Raw genomic sequence first — 24912 nt, 5'->3', positions numbered from 1 at the left:
ATAAATAAATTAAAAAAATCTTAAAAAAAAAAAAGGCAGATTCAGCAAGTGCGTTTTCCATTCTAACTTAAAGAGCATTCTGCATAAAACACAGAACTTTGTTTCTTCCTCCAAACCCTGCCTCCCTGTGTCTCCCTGACCAAGTGACAGGCATCACAGTCTTCTCTTCTGTCCAACAAGCCACAAAGACCCTAGTCATCCCTTATTTTTTTCCTCACCCCCTAAGTCTATCCCAAATCATTTGATCAGGACTCTCTATTATAAATGCTTTCTAGTTCTTTTGCTTATAATTTCTTCTTTTTTAGTCATATCTTAGCTAGACGTCATAATGAGCATCTTTTAAAAAGTATCTTAGTTCCTTTGTCATCTCCCCATTACTGCAAGAAGCTCCAGCCTCTTTGGGGTGATTCTGGTCTCTTCACTGTCTAGCCCCAACCTGGTACTCCGGCCTCTTTCTTTTCATTCCCTTCAACTAACACCTGATGCTCTTTGTAAAATGTGTTTGGCCATCTTTGGGCTTCCACTGAAGAATGTAAGACATATGAATGTATAAGTAGAACACTAGTTATTCCCAACCACCAATAATTAAGCAGTTGCTGCATTAACCTTGACAACAGACATGAACAAAGCCCTGACATAAAACATTTACAGTTTCCCTTTTCTATGACAGATGTGAGTTAGTGTCAAGGCATGTACCAGTTATTGAAATGTGCTCTATCCAATTTTGATCTGCATTTTTGTACAGACTTGGAAGGCCCTGCAATATGCTGGCCAAGCACAAAATGCTTTTACTTCTCATTATAAATTCAGTTTGCTTCTAAGCTGATTCTTTGCACATCGGAGGAACCATTAAATAAGAATTTCAGAAAGTATGTTTCATGGTACACTAGTTCAACTAGAAGGTAACAACTGTTAATCAGGGAGAAAAAAGATTAACAATCTTTTTTTTTATAATAACACATTTCTATTTTTGTTTTCTCTAGAATTTCTCAAAGTCTTTAATATGCATTGTGAGTTTTAAGAGAAGATGGGGGGGGCATTAGAATATGTAAACCTTCCCAACTCAGTGTTCTTGAAAATTTTATCTTTTCATTTTTTTAAGGACACCTCTCGTACTGGTTTTCTACAGAGCTCATTTGAAATATACCATTTTAGAGATTTCTGTTTCCACTCCTGCAAGTCTATGGAAGATTCTGCTATGAATTACAAATGCAGAATAAAATCCTGACCATCAAATGGCACTCCCACATTTATTTTTCTATTTCCTGCATCAGTTTCTGAAATGGGAGGCCTGGCCCTCTGCTGTCTATATTACTCGGTGTTGGCTGTCATAACAAAGTACACGGAAGGGGTGGCGTAAACAACATATTAATTTTCTCACAGTTCTGAAGGCTAAAAGTCCAAGATCAACATGGCAGCAGTTTGCTGCTTCTGTGCCCTCTCTGCTTAGCTTGTAGATGGCCATCTTCTCCCTGCATCTTCACACAGTCCTCCCTTTCTACTATGTCCAAATTTCCTTTTCTTATAAGGACATAAGTCATATTAAATTAGGGTCCACTCTAACAACCTCCTTTTAACATAATTATCTCTTTAAATACCCTTTCTCCAAATACAGTCACATTGTGAGGTTCTGGGTATTAAAATTACAACATATAAATTGGGGGGCTATCTTTATAAAATGGTCAGAGCTCAAAAACTGGGGTCATAGAAGGATAATTCTAACTGACAGGAATGTCAGGCAGGTCCAGGAATATAGAACACTTGGGCTAGAGGGAGAACTTTTTTTTTTAAAGATTTTATTTATTTATTTATTTGACAGACAGAGATCACAAGTAGGCAGAGAGGCAGGCAGAGAGAGAGGAAGGGAAGCGGGCTCCCCACTGAGCAGAGAGCCAGATGCGGGGCTCGAACCCAGGACCCAAGGATCATGACCTGAGCCGAAGGCAGAGGCTTTAACCCACTAAGCCACCAGGCGCCCCGAGGGAGAACATTTTTGTAGTGACACAGGATGGATCTGCTTGTTAGTAATAAGAAGAATAAGGAGCAGAGGAGAGGAGGAAAGACAATGTATAGAAATTCTCACTTCAGGAAGTGACAGAGCCTTGACCAGGAGTTGGACCAATCATGGCATGCTTGGTATTGGTACAGAGGACATGCCGCGTACTCTACATGGAATTGCTTATATAATTGCTCAACATCTCTAAGTGGTAGGTGCTATTATCACCATTTTGCCAGTTAGGATATCAAGATTCAAAGAAGTGTGTAATTTGCCAAAGGTTGCAAATTCTTGGGGTACATCTATAATATGAACCCAAACAGCTTTACTGAAAAGCCCAAATTGTAAGCATTTTTCAGCCTGTCTAGAATCTTACTAGCTGCATGTCTTTCAGGGAGTCAAATTTATATTCCTCAGCATTTCCATCTGCAAAATGGGTTGAATGAAGCAGTTCTCTTTTTCACTTGGATATTGAAAACCTTTCTGCAACAATGATAAGAAAAACCATTGCAACTAAAGAGAGGTGAGAAGTTATGGTGATCTTCCTGAAACATTCTTGGCTACAGAATTCCTTTATATCCATGATCAGTTTGTTTCTTTGTTCATTCATTCATTTATTTATTCAATGACCCAATGTATACTAAACACCTATTCTGTCAATAATATACCAATAATAGCTAGCATTTGCTAGATCTAATAAAGGTCAGGCTATTTTTCTGATGCTTTCTCATATGTTTCCATTAAGTTGATGCAAATTCATTGTGTGAACAATAATGAAAATGAAATAATTTATTTCAAGAACTGACTGTCCAAAGCCTCTGAAGGGGGAGAGGGATTATACAGAACTCTCTGTTTTTGGAGCATCATCTAATAATCATATGAAACCCCACTGAGCTCAAGATGGGCAAGGGTGGGCTGCTATATGGACAAAATGAGGAATAAATATATAAACAAAATGAGAGCGAGAAAGTGAGAGGGAATAGAGGAGGGGGAGGGAGAGAGAAAGAGAGAGAGAGACAGAGAGATCACACAAAATTATTCTGAATAATACTTAAATATGAGCTCATGGGGTTGGCATAAGTGAGCTACAGGAAAGTAGAAGATCAAAGAACAGAGAGGCGGCTTATCAATGCAGCAGAAGGCTGGATAAATATGAAATGGTTACAAGAGAAGAAATGGGTAAGAATTTTATTAGTAGTTTATTATATATGTTATATATAATATTATGTTATTATTTTAAAATCTTTCTTCCTCTTCACTTTTTCTTAAGATTTTACTTTTAAGTAATTCTACACCCAGTGTGAGGCTTGAATTTATGACCCCAAGATTAAGAGTTATGTGCTCTACCTACACAGCTAGGTGCTCCTGGCAGAGAGAATTTCAAAGGAGAAACCTCAAAACGTCAAACGTGGATTGTTTGCTGTGATGGGTACAATAAAATCCACTCCACTGGCCTGAGTCTTCAGGAAAATCTATCACACACAGGTTTCAGTTGCCACTACCCAGCAGAATCAGGATGGTGCCCAGCAAGGCAATTTGGGAAGCAAAAGCGAAAGTACTCATGTAAATTTTGTGTGAAATAAATGCAATACAAACTAGAGGAATTGGCACTTACTTGAGGAGGAGGTTACACTATCTTCTATTTGAATGGAAAAAGGGATTGACCTCAAGAGATATATGGGTTTTTCTCTTGGTTCAGACGGTTTTTCAAAGGAGCCATTTCTCAAGAATAAGAGTCAAACCAAAAAAAAAAAAAAAAAAAAAGGGAAAAAAATACTTATCTGTTGTCTTTCTGAACAATTAGATGATCGTTTATGGTTGTAATCTGCAGACTTGCTCTTTGAGACTCAAACCAGAAGAGACCCTGGTGGTGGGGCAGAAGCACAGTATACTCTTCTACTCTGGTGAGATGCTATTTCAACCAAGTGGGTAGCCTCAAAGGGTACCAGGACTTTAGAGGATAAATGCCACACAGAAGCTGAATGATGGAGCCCAGAGCAAGGATGATGAATGGAACAGGGCATTCATAAACCTGGAGAGTGCTAAAGAGGGCTCTCCAGCATTGATATTCCAGCAGCTCTCTTAGAATACACTGGAGTTACAGAAAGCTACCTAAGTCTTAAATAAGAGTCTCAAAATCAATGGAAGGGCCAGATTCACAGAGAATTTGTCTCAGAGTGCTATACAGGGAGGGCATTACAGGCAACATGAAGAAATCACTAAGTTCAAACAAAGTTTCAGGTCACTGTAGGAAAGTAAGTACTCAAAGTGGTCAGTTATATAGAAAACTCCTTTGGAAACGCAGATCCAACAAAGGAAAGAATTTACTAGCTTTGGTGACATCCACATGCATATGAAATCCATAGCATAGTTCTATGGATAAAAGTTTCCAAAAGAGGGGGGAAAAAAAATAGAAGGTAGTGGGATTATCTACCTCATTATTTGACATACAGATAACGTATTTCCCTTCCTTAGCATACACACAGCCACACACGTACACCTGGAATTTAATTTTTAAAATTCTACATATATTTGTCAAAGAATTTTAATATCTGTTATCTCAGCTGGTCTCTACAGTAATCCAATTAAACAAACACAGATAAGTTTATCTTTTTCCATTGACAGTTAAAACCATTCAAAATCAAAAGAAATTAAGTGGCCTTCCTAAAAGATTCCCCTCTAGGCTCTTCCTGCAAACCTATTAGGACACTTTGGATTGCAAATAATATAACCTCAGCCTTTACTGGCTTAGGTAGAGGGGAAATTGGCTCATGTAAGTAAAGTCCAAGGGTAGATCTTCCTGGCTAAAGGCATAGCTAGATCCAGATTTGGAAAGTATGCCATCAGATATCAGTCTCTGTCTTTTGGCTCTGATTTCTTTGGGTTGTCCTTACTTTCAGGTAGCTTCTCTTCTCTTGGTGGATGATGGCTACCAGTAACTTCGGAACTATTTCCTATCATCTGAGCAACTTCAGTAGAAATCATGTGCTTCTTTCCTACACAATAAATAATTTGTTTTAGTGATGAATTTATAATTAAGGTTTTTTGTTTTGTTTTTCCCATAGGCTCTCCTGGTTGCCTGATGGAGTATTCAAATTTCTTTTGGTTCACTCATTCACTCTACACTCATGGCAGGCAATACTTACCCAGTTTCTTCAGAAGTTTCCTTGCAATCCTTTTCAACACAGGAGTATTAGAAGCCATTTCTAATCAGTAAGATCTGGTGTGTGAGTTGAAACCTAAACTTCCTGCAAGCAGAAATGCACATTCCACTGTCATTGTCTCTTAGCTTGTGATTTTGTTAAGAATTCATCAATCATCTGAAATTTTTTTTCAGAAGGCTCTGGCTGTCAAAGATAAGTATTTTCCCCAGTAAAACTTTAATGGACCAAAAAACAGTGGGAGTGAATTACTGAAGCGTGGATATATTCTTCACCTTACCCTTGGTTCCTTCTTCCCCCTAAACTCCTGGACCAGGATTTTAACCCTAAAATCCAGTAAACATTTTTTGAAGCCATTCATCCATGCCCTTACTTATTAAGAACAGGCTCCCACAAATATTATTCATAATGATATCTTATCAAGAGCCTGAATATTGATTGCTACATTGCATCTGGTATAATTTAATTTGGGAGGACTACATCAACTGACTAATTTGGGCATTTTAAAGTGCAGTGTGGCACCACATTAATAACTTTGCAGAAATTATAAAAATATAAGGATTGCTATGGGGAAAGGAAAGCCACACACACTTTTATCCCTTGCCTTCTATTCTCTTTACCTCACACAATGGTTGATGACAATGGTTAGTCTGCAGAGAGTGAGAGTTCCAGTCTCCAGCCAATTGGTACTAATGGTGAACTCTTAGCACAAGTGGCAATAAGACAGAACCAAGGAGTACTCGGACAGCTGACTGCAAGTTGCTGTTTAATTAATTGGTTGCCAACCAGTAGTTTCTGAACGGTTTGCCACAGCATTTGATAAGACAGCTTTCCATAGTTAAAAGAGCTATGGCCCAAGAAACCCTTCTAGAAAGAAAGACACCATGGCCTCCCTCAGTGTCTTAGCTTAATACATTAGGAAGCTGTTCTCAAGAGGAAAATAAGGAAATTAACCCTGAAGGGATTTAGTGAAAGTATTCTCTGTACCCTCAGAGTCTTGACCAGGGTTCTGTGAGACTAGCCTCTGCTCTCGAGTAGCTTATGATCTTCAGAGAGGCTAATAGGCAGAGATCCCACAGTAACACAGGCAGTTACCGTTGTGTGTGAGGTGGAGGTAAAAGCAAAAGATCATCAAAGCACAAAGGCAGGAAGCAATGAAAAGGCAGGAGATTAGTGAGCAAACCAGTGACCTGATAGAAACATAGGAGGCTCTGAGAATGGAAACAACAGCTTCTTCTTTCTCCTCCTCCTCCTTCCCCTCCTCCTCCTTCCCCTCCTCCTTCTACCCCTCCTCCTCCTATCCTCCTCCTCCTCCTCTCCTCCTTCTCTTCTCCTTCTCCTCCTCCTCCTCCTTCTTTTTAATCACTGAGTTCATGGCCTCTCTCAGAATGAAACTTTTATGCTATGCTGCCATGCATTTACTCACAATTTTGACTGAAGACTCATTCCAGGCTTGTATTGTGTTCCATTCATAGGCTCTTTGAAATACAACATAAACAAGATTTACCATTGAACCTCAAGCACCTAGCATGGTTTCTGGCAGGGGATAGCCACCCAAAATTAAAAGATAACTCCATAGTACTTTTAAGGCAGTCAGACCCATGACTTAAGTTTATCCTCCTCCTCTGCAAAGACTTCCCTGGAAGATTACATCTGAAGTCACTGACATTTGTCTATACCTCTTCACTAGAAAATCAAGGGATGCCTAGGTCGCTCAGTCAGTTGAGCATCCAACTCTTGATTTCAGCTCAGGTCATGATCTCAGGGTCATGAGATCAAGCCCCAAATTGGGCCCTCTGTCAGGCCCTGCACTGACATGGAACCTGTTTAAAATTCTCTCTCTATCTCTGCCCCTCCCCTCATCATACACACACACTCTCATTCTCTCTCTCTCTCTCTCTCTCTCACTCTCTCTCTCTCTCAAAAACAAACAAACAAAGTCAACTGCACTGATCAAGCCAAGTTCCCCAAAGGGAACAAACCTTCTTTATGAAGCAAGATAAACACTTCTTGGAAGAGAGAGCTCATGAGTCATAATTGAAAGTTTCTTCGGGAATGTCATTGTTTTTCCTCACCAAACATCTATTCCCTCTTCTGTTGATATCAGCTCTTGGTTTTACTTGAAGAACCATCCTCCTGTCAGTCTCCGGCAATATGGTTTAGGTGCCTGGCTCCATCTTACATTGACTGGCTTGAGCAGTTGACAGCTGACTCAAACCTAGCCAACAGCTATATTGCTAATAAGAGCCAATTCCATAACTTTTTCCTAGAACTGTTGAAAAAGGGATGCATGTTATCTTAGGGACCATGTGAGGCCTTTGGAGTTGAGTGGTCCTACCCAAGAGTATAGAGAAAAGATAAAGCAGAGCAAAGAGATGGAGAGGAGCCACAGTCTGCTCAAAGTTGGAGTAGGCCCCAGGTGGCTCCACTGAAGTGGGATTGTCTACAGACATCCTCAGGACACTTTCTAAATAAGGATGAAATCTCCAATAAAGTTTTAGTCCCAAGGAAGCTATATTGCCACCTAAAAATACTGTAGACTAAAACCTCCTTCTAGGTCCCAAAGAACCCTGGAGGAGGATTTTACTGAAGAAAGTATGCAGAGGAACTTCAGTCCTGAAGTCATGGCACTGGCAAGTTTGGCAAAAATAATTGGAAAACTACAAGGCCATAACATCTTGAGTCATACATTTCCTCTACCACCTGCTTTCAGGTCACCACCATCTCTACCTAAATAATTTTAAAAAGTTTTCAATTTTCATAACCTCCTGTGTTCATTCTCCACAGATCACCTAGAATCATTTTTTGAAAATATAAATTCTATTGTCACTTTTCTTCTGAAAATACTTTGATAACTTCTTGTTCATATGAAAAGAAAATCCAAATTCATTACAATGACCTACTTGGCCCTATAAGATCTGTCCCCAGCCTCCTGCTCCATTGAATTCATGCCACTCTAAAATCCAGCCATCATAACCTTCATTTTGTTTATCAAACACACCAGCTTCTTTTAACCACAGAGCTTTGATTTTGCTATTTCCTCCATATGAAGTAGACTAATCCAGGTTCTTCTCATAGCTGAATTCTTAATCTGGTCCGCCTAAAACACTACCTCCCTAAAGAATTCCTTCCCTCCATTTCTTCTCAACTCAGGTAACTTTGATAATTTTCTTTATGGCATTCAATCATGTAATAATATTGCTTCTTTTTTTTTTTAGATTTTTTATTTCTTTATGTAACAGAGAGATCACAAGAAGGCAGAGAGGGAGGTGGTGGTGGGGGGAAGCAGGCTCCCCGCTGTTCAGAGAGCCCGATGTGGGACTCGACCCCAGGACCCCAAGATCACGACCCCAGCCGAAGGCAGAGGCCTCAACCCACCAAGCCACCGAGGCGCCCCATAATATTGCTTCTTAATAGATACAGGTAAGCTATGCAGAGACAGGAATCTTGCCAATTTTCTCCATAGAATTTTTTAATTCCTAGAATGAATGAGCCCCACATTTAGTACTTAATTAGTATTTGTTAGATAAGTGGATGAATGGACGGATGGATGGATGGATAAATGGTGATTGCCCATGGGATTGCAATTCCTGGTCTCTAGTAAAAGTAGTCATCCTCAATCTGAAGTACCAAACCTAGGTAACTTTATAACCAAAGACTCTCCAGATTTTAATGCCACAGAGCAGGTGGCAGGAAGCAAGTTGTTCAACACAGACTACCATCAAGTGTAGAAGCAGGTCATTCAGGTGAGAGTTTGTATTTTCTATTGTAGTGCTCGCTTCGGCAGCACATATACTAAAATTGGAACGATGTATTTTCTATTGTAATAACATTAACTCCACTATTAAGATCAGGTGCTATGCACCTTGATAATTCACATCTATTTCCATTGAGACAAGTATTAACTTCCAAATTCCCATGTTGTTTAACCTATCTTATTTTGGAAATGAGGAAGAACTTTAGGAATCATTTAAAACTTAGTGTATACTTTGTCTGTGGGCACTTGTCTTACTCCAAGGATGGTCCATTCTGGGATTAATCCAAATACGTTCAGCTGTGCACTTCACCTGGTAGATAACCAGGCAGCCATGGAGTTCAAATCTTTGACACAAGATAAAAGTGGTTCTGATCCTGAATTCCTTCCAGCGGTGACACTTCTCAGCATCATCAATCACTCCAGCCCCAGAGAGTGGGCAGAGAGCTTTGGGCTAAGGTTTCCAGCAGTCCTTCAGCTGACAAATGTGTCTGCAGGCTCAGAGACATTTTCTGTGTGTTCTTTTGATCAAAGAAAGTAAAGCATTATAGGGTAAAAAAATCAGAAGATAAAAAACAGGTTACTATGAAAGGCAAGTTTAATGCACACATACCTTCATCTTACATCTCAGAGATACATTTTTTAGAGATAATTTTTAAAATTGTTTATTTTCTTTCTTGTTTTCTTTACCTCCATTGCTCTAAATAATATGAACATCCATTTGTTGATTTATTAGATTTAGACAATATCTATTGACTCTCAAAAGGAGAAATAAGGATTTAGTTCACCTACTGTCTCCAACCCAACTTACCCTTTTCTCCATATTTCATAGTTAAATTATTTTAGTTCTTCCATTGATTACATATTCCCCAAAACTTATTATGACACTACCAAACATACATAAAAGTTGAAAAAATAGGGCGCCTGGGTGGCTCAGTGGCTTAAGCCTCTGCCTTCAGATCAGGTCGTGGTCTCAGGGTCCTGGGACCGAGCCCCATGCCGGGCTTTCTGCTCTGTGGGGAGACTGCTTCCTCCTGTCTCTGCCTGCCTCTCTGTCTACTTGTGATCTCTCTCTCTCGGTCAAATAAATAAATAAAATCTTTTTTAAAAAGATGAAAAAATATACAATGAGCAGCCATATTTACATCACTTAGATCCAACAATTAACATTTTACTACACTTGTTTTATCACATAGCTATTCATCCACACCTATAACCATCCATCAATCCATCTTATTTTTTGATGTGTTTCAAAGTGAGTTGAAATATTAGTACGCTCCTCTAAAAACTTCAGCTTACAGTATTGATCCAGAGTTTAGAATTTGTTTACAGTTCTCTTTCACTTTTGAAGTAAAATTTTTTTCTCCTTTTGAAACAAAATTTACATAAAATAAAATACACAAACTTTAAGTGTATCTATGAGTTTTGATAAATGCATATTCCTTTGTAATTCAAAGCTCTGTCTAGATATAGAACATTATAGTCTTTGCCTTCTCCCAGCCAATCCCTGTCTCTCCCCCACCACAAAGACAACAACTGCTTGGATTTTTCTTTTAGATTTTTTTCCCTCTTCTATAAGTCATATAAAAGAAATCCATACAATAAATACTGTTTCATTGAAAGATTTTATTTTTCACTCCACATAATGTTTTTGAGATTGGTTCATGGCATTCCCTTTATCAATAATCTCTTCTGGCTGTTGTTCTCTTGTTGATAAATTCCTAGCCTGTTTCTAGCTTTTGGTCATCATGAATAAGACTGCTATAACATTCTTCTACAAGTATTTTTTTGTGGACATATTTTCTTTATATAGCTAGGAGTGGAATTGCCGAACCATAGAGTAAGTATATGTTTAACTCTAGAAAAAATCAGCAGACCTTTTTTTTTTTCCAAACTGCATGTGCCTTTTTATATTCCCACTAACAATGTTTGCAAGTACTAGTCATTCAATATCTTTATTAGTATTTGTCCCTTAAATTTTAGCTAGTCTGATAAGTTGTGTACTAGTATCTTATCATAATTTTAATTTGTATTTTCCTTATGACTAATGCTGTTAAGTAGTTTCTCATGTGTTCATTGGTATGTGTATATGTGTGTGTGTGTGTGCTTGTGAGGTGTGTGGTCAAATTTTTTTGCCCATTAAAACATGTTTTTTTTTTGTCTTTTTATTTTTGAGTTGTAGTAGAAGAGTGAGGTGGTTTTTTTTTTATTTATTTTCAGCATAACAGAATTCATTGTTTATGCACCACACCCATGCTCCATGCAATATGTGCCCTCCATAATACCCACCACCTGGCTCTCCCAACCTCCCACCCCCTGCCCCTTCAAAACCCTCAGATTATTTTTCAGAGTCCATAGTCTCTCATGGTTCATCTTCCCTTCCAATTTCCCTCAACTCCCTTCTCCTCTCCATCTCCCTATGTCCTCCATGTTATTTGTTATGCTCCACAAATAAGTGAAACCATATGATAATTGACTCTCTCTGCTTGACTTATTTCACTCAGCATAATCTCTTCCAGTCCTGTCCATATTGTTACAAAAGTTGGGTATTCATCCTTTCTGATGTAGGCATAATACTCCATAGTGTATATGGACCACATCTTCCTTATCCATTCGTCCATTGAAGGGCATCTAGGTTCTTTCCACAGTTTGGCGACCGTGGCCATTGCTGCTATAAACATTGGGGTACAGATGGCCCTTCTTTTCACTACATCTGTATCTTTGGGGTAAATACCCAGTAGTGCAATTGCAGGGTCATAGGGAAGCTCTCTTTTTAATTTCTCGAGGAATCTCCACACTGTTCTCCAAAGTGGCTGCACCAACTTGCATTCCCACCAACAGTGTAAGAGGGTTCCCCTTTCTCCACATCCCCTCCAACACACGTTGTTTCCTGTCTTGCTAATTTTGGCCATTCTAAGTGGTGTAATGTGGTATCTCAATGTGGTTTTAATTTGAATCTCCCTGATAGCTAGTGATGATGAACATTTTTTCATGTGTCTGATAGCCATTTGTATGTCTTCATTGGAGAAGTGTCTGTTCATGTCTTCTGCCCATTTTTTGACATGATTATCTGTTTTGTGTGTGTTGAGTTGGTGAAGTTCTTTATAGATCCTGGATATCAATCTTCTGTCTGCACTGTCATTTGCAAATATCTTCTCCCATTCCGTGGGTTGCCTCTTTGTTTTCTTGACTGTTTCCTTTGCTGTGCAGAAGCTTTTGATCTTGATGAAGTCCAAAAAGTTCACTTTCACTTTTGTTTCCTTTGCCTTCGGAGACATATCTTGAAAGAAGTTGCTGTGGCAGATGCCCACTCTCACCACTCTTGTTCAACATAGTATTAGAAGTCCTAGCAACAGCAATCAGATAACAAAGAGAAATAAAAGGTATCCAAATTGGCAATGAAGAAGTCAAATTCTCTCTCTTCGCAGATGACATGATACTTTATATGGAAAACCCAAAAGACTCCACCCCCAAACTACTAGAACTCATACAGCAATTCAGTAATGTGGTAGGATACAAAGTCAATACACAGAAATCACTTGCTTTCTTATACACTAACAATGAAAATATAGAAAAGAAAATTAGAGAACTAATTCCATTTACTATAGCACCAAGAACTATAAGATACCTGGGAATAAACCTAACCAAAGAAGTAAAGGATCTGTACTCGAGGAACTACAGAACACTCATAAAAGAAATTGAAGAAGACACAAAAAGATGGAAGACCATTCCACACTCTTGGATCGGAAGAATAAACATTGTTAAAATGTCTCTACTGCCTAGAGCAATTTATACCTTTAATGCCATTCTGATCACAATTCCACTGGTATTTTTCAAAGAGCTGGAGCAAATAATCCTAAAATTTGTATGGAATCAGAAGAGACCCTGAATTGCTAAGGAAATGTTGAAAAAGAAAAACAAAACTGGGGCATCAAGTTACCTGATTTCAAGCTTTACTACAAAGCTGTGATCACCAAGACAGCATGGTACTGGCATAAAAACAGACACATAGACCAGTGGAACAGAGTAGAGGGCCCAGATATGGACCCTCAGCTCTATGGGCAAATAATCTTTGACAAAACAGGAAAAAATATACAGTGGAAAAAAAGACAGTCTCTTCAATAAATGGTGCTGGGAAAATTGGACAGCTATATCTAGAAGAATGAAACTCGACCATTCTCTTACACCATACACAAAGATAAACTCAAAATGGATAAAAGACCTCAGCATGAGACAGGAATTCATCAGAATCCTAGAGGAGAACATAGGCAGTAACCTCTTCGAAGAGTGAGGTCTTTGTCAAATTTTTGTTTTTCAAATATTTTCAATCAGTCTGTAACTTGCCTATTTATTTTCTTAATTTTTTTTGGCAAGCAAAACATTTTAATTTTGATTAAAATTATTTTTTTAAGATTTTATTTATTTATTTGACTGAGAGCGAGATCACAAGTAGGCAGAGAGGTAGACAGAGAGAAAGGATGAAGCAGGCTCCCTGCTGAGCAGAGATCCTAACACGGTGCTTGATCCCAGGACCCTGAGATCATGACCTGAGCCAAATGCAGAGGCTTAACCCACTCAGTCACCCAGGTGTCCCAAAATTAATTTTTTTATTTATAATTGTTTCTTTCTGTGAATGTTTGCCATTCCTAAGTCAAAAGAATATCTCCCTCTGATTTTCCTCTAGAAACTTTACTTATTATATTTTCAAAAAAGCTTTATTGAGACATCACTTATATACTATAAAATTGTATGCGTGCAATTCAATAATTTTAGTACAGTTACAGAGTTGTGCAACTATCACCAACTAACAACTTTATATGACTTATAGAACAACTAACCTACTTTTGGAACATTTCTATCACCTTAGAAAATTTTTCATGCCTGTTTACAGTCAAAACCACTCCCACTTCCAGCCATAGCCATTCACTACTCTGTTTTCTATCTCTATAAACTTGCTTTTTGTAGACATTACCATTTCTAGAAATGTATCCAATGAAATTAAAATATGTATGCACAAAGACATGTACACAAATATTCATACTGGCATTATTTATATTAACCAATAACTTGAAGTAGTTTAAATAATATAGTTAATATTTATTACTTGTTCTAGTAACGCTCCTGTTAAAACTTTAAGGATAAAAATCTTAGCGACACTGATTTTTCCTCTACTCTTCATTTACTCCATTCACCTCTGAAAGTTATTATTTTAATACATCTTTCCACCTCAATTAGTCTTCCATTCTTTGTCCAAGAGTGTTTACATTGTTAAAATTTAATAAATGATGTTTATATTATTAAGTCCATGTAAGCATTCATTTTACTCATTTATTCACTGAAAAGGGCCAGGCAGTGCTCTAGGTGTTGAAGTTACAAAGGTGAACAAGACAAGTAAAGTCCTCTCAGGGCAAGGTAAGAGACAGTGGGAGAAAAGATAAGTGAACAATTTAATTGTTCAATCAAATATTGTGGTACTAAGAGTAGGATTGCGTTTCATCTCTGGGCGTCCCATTACATTACTCCTGTGCCAGAATAGAAGGTTCTGCATGGTAAAGTCAAATGGGCTTGTTTTTTTAGGTTGATTTACATTAATTACTTGAAAGCTTGCTTCATTTTGGTGTGTTTCATATTTGGGCTTAAAGTTACAAGATGTATTTTTTAAAAAGAATTAAAAACTCAAAAGGAAGTAATAGTAACAATAAAATCTCTCTTATTGTTATTTACTTTTTTCTAGCCTCCTGCTTTGCTGCACTTCACCTTTCCAGAACCCTCTCTGGTTCTCTTGCAAAGCTTCCAGGGCTAAGAAGTATCTAGCATTCATTAAACAGTTATTAAATGCTAAATACTACACATGCTTCATTTCGTTTGGTCCTCACAGCCCTATGCAATAGGAGTTATTATAGTTTCTATTTTATGAATCAGGAAATTAAGATGTAAAGCAGTTAAGTAACTCGACTATGAAAATAATACATTGATACAAGCTATTTCAAAAACAATGCAAGTGATGTACTAAAACTCTATAATACTTACATCCTTTGACCCAGCTATGCCAACCTTGTAAATTTGTTTCTTGGAGTAATTGAGGGGAAGAAAAAAATCGTTCATTAATATTTTCACTGCAATATAATCTTAAAAATGAAAAGGTAGAAACAGTTGAAATCTCAGACAACAACAGAACTTACAGAACATCAGTAGGATAGTTTATCAAATGACTGTTGAAAGAAGGAAGGAAACAGAGGAACAAGAAAGTTTCCTTTCCCGCTCTCCTGTGTGGAATCTACTATTCGCCCCATGTCTTCCTCCTTGATTATTTGTTTTGTGTTACTGAAAGACATATGAAAATGTTTTCCTTCTTTCTTGCCTCTCTCCCTCCCTTCTTCCAGTTCTTTTTTTTTTTTTTCTTCCCTGTTTCTCCCTCTTTGCCTCACTTCATTTCCTCCCCTCCTCCCTCATATTCCACATTTTTGTCTCCTTTGTTCCTCAAAAAATTCTAATGTTTTTAATGTATCACTATTGTATTTCTATACATTCTTTCAAAATATTACTGGTCTTGCTTTGTTTTGTTTTGTGTTTCTAATTTTCTAATATCCAACGTTACTCATAAGAAATACTATTTATTTTTCATTGTTACACATCATAGATGAATTACTTTCTGTCCCTCTGGGAGCATTTAAGATATTCTCCTTGTTTATTGAGAATGTGTCTAAACATAGGATCTTGGTGAACCTGCAGTAGGCCTTTTTAATCTGAAACTCAACACCTTCTGCTCTAAGAAAATCTTTCCCAGTATTTATTTGATAATTTTTTCCCATCCATTTTATCTGTTCTCTTCTTCTGGGGCTTCTGTTAGTTGTTGGATCTTCTGGTATATATAGATAGATACAGTTATAGATATGGATGATATAGATATAGATATCTTTGTTTTTTAATCTTTTTTCTGAAAGATTTTTTCAACTTGCTTTCCATATTTTCCATTTCTTCATGTTATTTGTATTTAATTTACCAGTTTAAATTACTCTTTTTGTTTTATGGTTATAAATTTTTTTAATCTTATTGAATACATTAGGAGTCTTGTCTTCATTTCTTTTTAAGTTTCTATTCCCTAAATTGTCTGTTTCCTCTGGGGTTATATTTTCTATTTTATATATTTTGCCCTTTTGCTTCCATCTTGCTGACTTCCCTTATATGGTTGGTGATCTTTGGGTAGTCTTCCATTTATACAGTTTCTGACCAGGAGCTCTCTATGGTGTGGGTAAAATTAATAGCATCAAACTTCAGACCAAAAGCCATTTCATCCTTTGCCAGAATGAGGAGGGCTTCACTCTGGGGTACTATTATCCAAAAAAAATGCCTTCATGTCCCCCATATGTTGTTTCAATGTTTTTAAAGAAAAGCCACCTTGGGAAGAAGGCTGTATTACTGAGTGTCCTCCTCTGAGTACAGATGATGAGGGTGGTGACTACTGGTATGGCGGTACGGACTTCTAATGTATTACCCAGTTTCCAACCCCTTCTTATCTCCACCTCAGTTGTACTCAGGGACTCTATACCTGGATCCTCTCCAGGGTTGCTGAAGGACAGACTGGCTTCCGTGTTCACTACAGCCCAGTAGCTGTGTCTATTTCACTAACTCATTCCACAAAACTATTTGGTGATCATTTTACTTGTGGTACTCCTCTTCTCTTTCTTGTTTATTCCTTTGGAACAAATAAATTTTATTTTAACAAAGGGTCATAAGCAAATAAACATTCACGTGCTGCCACCTGGAACGTGGATCTATTGAAGTAGTGCCAGGACAATCCATCAGCAAAACCGGAAGTTTATACTTCCTGGAATTCCTGGTATTAACAACTTATACAGGTTTTTCACATTTTATATACATGAAATATGTATTAAAATGTCTTTGAATATTGCTGTCTTTACCTTTGGGATTAGCATGCTCATTATCACATCCTTTTCTGAAACAACAGGTATAGCACCTTTGATAAGATAGTGAGAGCTATGCAACCAAATCTCTTTCTATTTTTGCCTTGGCTGCTAGGAACTGCTGTTAAACTTAGTGCATAATTATAGAAATGATCTCAATTCTGATTTCACTTTTAAATATATTTTATCTCTCCAACTCATAGCATGTATATATGTGTTTGAATTAATCTCATCTTTTAAAAAATAAGTAGGGGCACCTCTGTGGCTCAGTGGGTTAAGCCTCTGCCTTCAGCTCAGGTAATGATCCCAGGGTCCTGGGATCGAGCCCTGCATCAGGTTCTCTGCTCAGCCGGGAGCCTGCTCCCCCCCTCCCCCGCCACTTGCCTGCCTCTCTGCCTACTCGTGATTTCTGTCTGTCAAATAAATAAATAAAATCTTTAAAAAATAATAATAAAATAAAAAATAAGAAAGTAAATACACATTGTAAATGTATAAATAATTATTCATATTCATAGAAATATCCACATATTAGGGGCGCCTGGGTGGCTCAGTAGGTTAAGCCTCTGCTTTCGGCTTGGGACATGGTCTCAGGGTCCTGGGATGGAGCCCTGCATCAGGCTCGCTGCTCAGTGGGGAGCCTGCTTCCCCCTCTCTCTCTGCCTGCCTCTCTGCCTCCTTGTGATCTCTCTCTCTGTCAAATAAATAAAATCCTTTTTAAAAATCCACATATTAAATATATGTATTTATGTATTATCTATTAAATGTAGTTACATATTTACATTATTATGAATGCAAAATAAATAAATGCACATTTGATCTTCTATATAAAAGTATTTTAGTATAACTGGGGCCTGAATTTAAGCACTGTCCGGAGATACAGTCCAGGTCCCGGTAATCTGGTAGGCAACGATTCCCTGGGGACCATTTTTCGAAGCACTAAGTAGCTTTCTGGTAGAGTCCTCACCTGGAAGAAAGGACGTTGAGCATGAAAAAGTCACTGCAGGACAAAAAGCTTCATGTTCTTGACTTTCTGATAGAAAGGACATTCTAACTGCGAGGTGCTACTTGTTACCTAGAACATCTCCCAGCCCAGCTCCACAGGGACTCATAATTGAGACCAGTGGATTTCAATATAAACTTTATTTTCTCAATGAAAATAGCATTATAGGGTCTTTTAGTAGAGGGTAACCAAAAAAAAAAAAGAAGAAAGTACATACATATGGTTTTATTTTTTATTGTTTTTTGTTGTCATTTTTTGTTTGGCTTCAATATTTATGATGATGAATGTCATAAAGATGAGAATATTGGAGTGGTGAGCCCGTTTGTTCATCAGGGCATCTTGAAGCAGAAGGTGGGCCTGGGGTTTGATATTGGAGACACTGATGTTGACCTTTGACACAGTAGTTGTAGAGAGTGCAGTGGTTCCATGTGAAAAGGGAGAAGAATTCCCAGTGCCTAGGGGTAATCTGACAGGGAGAGGAAAAGGAGGAAAGCTGGTATGGGAGGAGCCTAAAAAGCCATAAAAGTTGTATGGTGTTGGGATTCAGAGTCAGCAGAATTCCCCTCATTGGTGTATTGAATACCATTTTAAAAAGAGTGTGTGTCCCAGGAGTGACTGTGTAGCTCAGTCGGTTAGGTGGACAGCTTTTGATTTTGGCTCAGGTCATGATCTCAGGGTCCTGGCATTGAGCCCTACCTGGGGCTTGGTGTTCAGCAGGGCATCTGTTTCTAAGGATTCTCCTTCTCCCTCTCCCTCTGACCCTCCCTGCACTCATGCTCTTTCTCTTTCTCTAAAACCTTTTATCTATCATCTATCTATCACCTATCATGTATCTTTCTATCATTTACCTATCTATTATCTATCTATCTATCATTGATCTTAAAAATAAAACAAAGTAAGGGGCACCTGAGTGGTTCAGTCAGTTGAGAGTCTGACCCTTGATTTCAGCTCATGTCACGATCACAGGGTCATGAAACTGAGGCCACGTAAGGCTCCACACTCAGCATGTACTCTGCTTGAGTTTCTCTTCCTCTGTCTCTTCCACCATGTTCGCTCTCTCTCTCTCTCTCAAAATAAATAAATAAATCTTAAAAGAAAAAATAAAATAAAATAAAACTGTGTACTCATCCCAGGGCAATGGCCAAGTGTTCTAACCTATCCTGTCCCTGGGGATGAAGCTTTCCAGAGCTCTGGGCTTTACTAGGTGGGTGGGAAGGGTAAGTCTCAATTTTAACTTCCTACCTCGCACAGGCTTACAGCTTCATTTACTTGTAGAAATGCAAATTCATACCCCCTGTCCAGTGAACATGGAAGGGCATGGTTATAATTTTAGTTTTCAGTTTCTGCTATACTTACTTATTTAGGTATTTGTCTTATTTTTTGCAAGCTAAGCTATAGACTTAGAAAGTTGTTTGCTACATTTAACCATCATTACCAGGATTTGTCTTGGTCTGCCGTATTTCTAGAAATGTGTTCTCCATCTCTTCTTCAGCCTTCCTCATTGTGAACTTTGCCCTGTAACTCCTCAGAAACTGCTCTCATCAAGGTTACCAGTGACATCTAATTTTAAAATCTATAAAAAATTTTTATCTTTTCATCTTCTCTCTAACTTTTTGACACAAGTGACCACTTGCTCTTTCTTGAGGAATTTTACTATAATGTCTCTAAAATAGGCCAGTACTTCCTACAGGTATGTCTCCAACAGAGACCTCTGCTGTAGCTCTAGCCTTGCATATCCAGCCCTCCCTTTGACATCTCCATTTGGATACTTCAGAGGCACCTCAAAATAACATGTCTCAAGTACAACACCTTGACTCCTTCACTTACTCCCCCATCACCCCCCACCTTTGCCTGCTCTCTATCAAATCTCAAAGAATGACACCCTATCTACCACTTACTCAAGACAGAAATTTAAATATAATCTTTGGTTATTTATTCTTTTCTGCTCTCCCCACAATATCCATCATTTTGTTTTACTATTCAAACTGTATTGAAATTTAGCCTTAGAACCATTCAAGCTTAATGCAACACAGTTGCCTATGGCACTGTCCTTTCTCAGACTTCTGCATTCATCTGCTTCCTGTCTTTTCTGCTGCCTTCACACTTTTTCTTCTCTAGCACATCCACCTTAGAGTCTCCAGAGTGACCTGTTCACATAACCCAGCACCTCAAGGATCTCTCATTGCCCTGAGAACCATGGCCCAGACCCTCACCAGCTCCAGTGTGAGCTTCTCCACCTTATAGGGAAGCCTCCCTCATGCCACTCTCTATTTTGCTCACTATAGTCCAGCCACACCAACTTTCTTTCATTCTTCAAATATGCGAAGCCTTCCCATCCCAGGGACTTTTTACTTAATTTTCCTATGTGTGGTTTCTATTTTGGCCCATGTCTTCTATGCCTGGTTCGTTTTTTGGGTTTTATCATAAAGCTTCCCCCTCAGAGAGTCCTACCCTGACAACCTAATTTGAATTAGACCTGCTCCCATTATATACTAACACAATACTTATTTATGTAAATTTAATATTTATTTCTGCATATTTCTCCCATTGTCTGTATGTCTACTAGAGTATTAGTCCCATGAACACAGAGACCTTTTCTTCTGTATTCTTTGCCCTGTGCTCAAGCCTGACAGTTAGCTAGTCCTCAATAATCATTTGTTAAATGTATGATTGTTGAAAAAATAAATGAAAAAATCAAAACCTGTTTGGGACCTTTTACCACACAGCAGGCTCTCTGGTGGGCCTTGCTAAGCCTTCCAACACAATAGATGTAGGCCAGGTGGAGTTGCCCTCAGTCACATTTTATCTGAGTTCCTGAGAGTACTACTCTTTGCATTTTTTCTATTCATGGTGACACAGCTGAAGGGAGAAAATACACTCAGAATAAAAATCAGAGCTCAAAGCTGACCCACCAGGCATGAGTCCTTACCCATTCACCCTGCACCATAAAGGTGGCTTTGTGAAATCCTGACAGAAATTTGAAGGGGATTGATATGCTCTAAAAGGAGGCAAGATATCCTAATTTCTAAGGGACTACTCCTGAGAGTGAAAGGGTGCTACTAATAATTATGCTAGAATAATAGACAAGAACAGGGAGTGCACTGGACAAACAAGGCTTAATATCTCTCAGGGAAAGATCCTAGCTGGTTTTTAAAAAAATTTGCCTTCAGAGGGCTTCTGCCCTCAAAGTCTGGGAAGGCAACCTGGACCACAGAGGGCATAAGGCTGGGTGTCAGGGGAGTTGAGGTCTGTCCCCGTGAGGTCTCACCTGTGAGCTGCTGCCACCTGGGGCAGGCCACTTAACCTCACTGAGCTGTGGCTTCCTTGGTTGTGATTTGGAGAGAGTAAAATCTATTCCATCCCTTCCTACAATTCTATGAGTGATGGCATTCCAGAACCTATAATTGTTTTAGGAATATGTGGTGCTATTCATATTTTATTATTAGAGTTTGCTTATTTATTTGCATATTTATTATTAGAGTTTGCTTTAGTTAAAGGATTCTCAACATTAAACTGAGAATTCTTTCCACTGGAATTTTAATATAAATATATACTGAGACAATAGAGAAAGGTATGGTTTCTTCTAAAACATTAAAGTCATCTCTTATTTTCTTTTTTAAAATATTTTATTTATTTATTTGACAGAGAGAGATCCAAGTAGGCAGAGAGAGGAGGAAGCAGGCTCCCTGCTGAGCAGAGAGCCCGATGCGGGGCTGGATCCCATGACCTGAGCCGAAGGCAGAGGCTTTAACCCACTGAGCCACCCAGGCACCCTCTTTTCTTATTTTCAAAAATTTTATTTATTTATTTGGAAGAGAACAAGAAAGGGAGAGAAAGCACAGAGGGAGAGGGAGAAACAAACTCCCCACTGAGCAGAGAGCCCGATGTGGGGCTTGATCCCAGGACCTGAAGATCATGACCTGAGCTGAAGGCAGAGGCTTAACCGACTGAGCCACCCAGGTGCCCCAAAAGTCATCTTGAGAAAACGGTCTTTAGGACATCTTTTTTGAGTGGATTTTTATTCGTCTTTTTCTAGCATGTGTGTGTGTATATTTTCAGTATCTGTTTACAAATTTGAGTTAATACTATATATGCAGTTTATTCAGTAACAGGAGAAAAAGAGAAATTATAGACATAGAAAAAATAATGCTTAATAGCTTAAAAACATTGCTCATGAATGGAAGGACTATGATTTTAATCATTCTGCATTTCGATCAATGATCTGTTTCCTTTGTTTCTTTCTGGTTTTTATAATATTTTGAGGAAAAGGAGAAAATTGTAATACCAAGATTTTTGCCACAGTTTTTTGTCATATGAGAAAGTCTCTCAGGAAAAATTTCAAGCTTTTTTAAAGATGCCTGGGACATGTAAGCATTCTTAGTCACAGTGTGTGGGTCCACCTCACACTCATTCACAAGCATTGAAAATGGCTGGGTTTCATTTTGTTTTAAGAATTTTAAGTCAAAATCTTTCCTGAAGAACAGATTTCCCCTCAGGACTTTTGTTTTTCCATGAGTTTTCACTGACCCCAGGCTCACCATCCTTATCTGCCTGCTTCTGGGGCTTCCTGGAATGTGGGGTTTCCAGGATTAAGACCTTAACACTCCTGGGCAAACTAGACTGATTAGTCACACAACTGGGCTGGTTACTAGGGAGCATAAATCCCCCTGCCTCTTCTCAGGGCCTTGTGATCCATAGGGCGTGTCTTCTGTTGGATGATTCTGCTTCAAAGCTGGCCAGAGGAAGCCTCTGAAGACTACCCATTACCACACAGAATTGACTCCCAGAGCTTTCTGTCTCTGGTGGGCCTCTGGTCCTTGCCACCCAGCAACACCCCCCCACACACACCTAGGTCCATCAGGCCCAGGGAAAATCCCATATGGGAAAAAAAAAAAAAAAAACAAAAAAAAAAAACGAAAAAGAACAGCATATATTGCATGAAGCACTGGGTGTTACATGTAAACAATGAATCTTGGAACATTACATCAAAAACTAATGATGTATTGTATGGTGACTAACATAACACAATTTAAAAAAAAGAAATAAGATGATATGCCTTGAAATGGAGGTCAGTGTCATCCAACACTGTTCTTTTTATTCACTGGCTCTCAGCTTGTGGGGACTTCCACAGGTGAGAAGGGGATTTTGAACCCAATAGAGGCAAAAAATATAACCAGCTTGGAGAAATGAAGTCTTCTTCCATGTGCACCTCTTGCTCTCCTCAAGTAGCAACTTGGATTGCCTGAGGATGAGCTATCTTTGGCAGCTCCCTCAGGGCAGGAAGGAGCCAGGCGCCTCAAAGTTTACTTTTTGAATTATTCATGTGTTATTAATAGCAGCAGTGATGACGACAGGAAGAGAGTAATCATGATACCATGACAGAGGACCATCCTGAGGGAAAGAGAGAGATAGAGAAAGGCAAGGCAGCTGCATGTGTTTGGCCAAATAGCAGGTGCTGAGTCATGCCTTCTCCACTTTTCCTCTGCTCCCCAGACAGGATCAAGGGCAAGACATGTGAGGCCCTACCTCTAGAGAGTCTCCTGGACCAGCTAAAGCTCTGTAGCCCCCTGGAAACCTTCCTTCACTGCTAGTACAGCATAGTAGTTAAAAACAGTCATAAGAAGCCCAGTTCCTATCCGAGATCCCCTTCTTAAAAGCTGAGTGACCTTGAACATAGGTCTAAACTTACCTAAACCTTTCTCATTAATTTGACTATAAGGAAATAAGAATAGAATATATGCATGGGACTGCTGTGAGGATTAAATGGGAGAAAGGGCTGAGCACAAGGTTTAAGCATAGAGCCAATGTCCAATAAAGGGTAGCTGTTTAAGTCTTACTACATGCCGTTGAAGTCCATTCTGTGCTGGTTTGTGTTTATTTTTTACCTTACTAATACGATCTTCTTGGCTTCGATTGAAATTACTCTACTGCTCATGAATAGCTAAGTCTAGCCTTCTCCAAAGTGGAGGTACCTTATCAATCTTCTTTTCTTTCTTCATGGGGGTGGAACGAGGGATCTCAGAGGGACTTCTGAGCATATGGATTTTGTGAGGTTGGTAAAAGATGGGCTCCTCTCTCCTCACTAACCAATGCTTCTGTCCCCTGCTTCAACCTGTCCTAAAATGCAAAGCATCAGAATCAGCCAAACTTGGGGGAACTTGCTGACTTTTTTTAGGCCCACCCAAGCATGGCGTTTGCCCACTCCAAGGAGAAGGGCTTTGCCAGCTACAATGCCTGTTTTGCTGGACTCCGTGTGTCCTGTGATGGATTTCTTAATGATGAGATTCCAGTCTCCTCCTCATCTATAAGAAGGAGATGTGTGATAATACATTCTTCACAGTGTTGTTGCAGGAATAAACATGGCAGTTCACAAATGGAACTTAAAAGAGTATCTGACATTCTGGATAGACTAAATCAATGTTAATTACTATTATTCTTCTATCTACCATACACATTCTATTTTAATGTCTACTTTACCTTCAGTTTCCCCAATTAGAACTTTTTAAAGCAGGTGATGAAATACTTTAAAAGGAAACATTTGACAATTTCCTAAAGAAGTTTTGAGCAGGGGCACCTGGGTGGCTCAGTCAGTTAAGTGCCTGCCTTTGGCTGGAGCCATGATCTCAGGGTCCTGGGATCCAGCCCCACCATCCAGCTCCCTGCTGGTTGGAGGGCCTGCTTCTCCCTCTCCCTCTACCGGCCATTTCCCCTGCTTGTGTGCTTGCACTCTCTCTCCCTGTCAAATAAATAAAATCTTTAAAAAAAAAGTTTTGAGCAAAAGACTTAAGAATTCAAGCTCTACCCCCAATACTCACATACCAGAAGTCAAAGACTAGAAAAGGGTAAGAAGAAATTCTTAAAACTTGCTTAAGAATTGAACTTGAGTGTCAGGCCCTATCAAAGCTGAGGTGTGGCTAAGAAAAGGTTCCTGGAAGGCTTCAGCTCTCAAAGGGAAATTCCTAATGAGGCTCATGTTTTAGGGTAGGTTGCCCAGAAGACCTTAAAATAAGAATCTATAAAACATGATTTGTTTGGAAATGATCCAAGGAAAAACTGGAAAGGGATTAGGAAAGTAG

The sequence above is a fragment of the Lontra canadensis genome, unplaced genomic scaffold (genome assembly GCF_010015895.1).
Source record: "Lontra canadensis isolate GAN:19392208 unplaced genomic scaffold, GSC_riverotter_1.0 scaffold8, whole genome shotgun sequence".
Lineage (NCBI taxonomy): Eukaryota > Metazoa > Chordata > Mammalia > Carnivora > Mustelidae > Lontra > Lontra canadensis.
The sequence above is the reverse complement of the archived record's forward strand: the minus strand, read 5'-3'. Positions refer to the sequence as shown.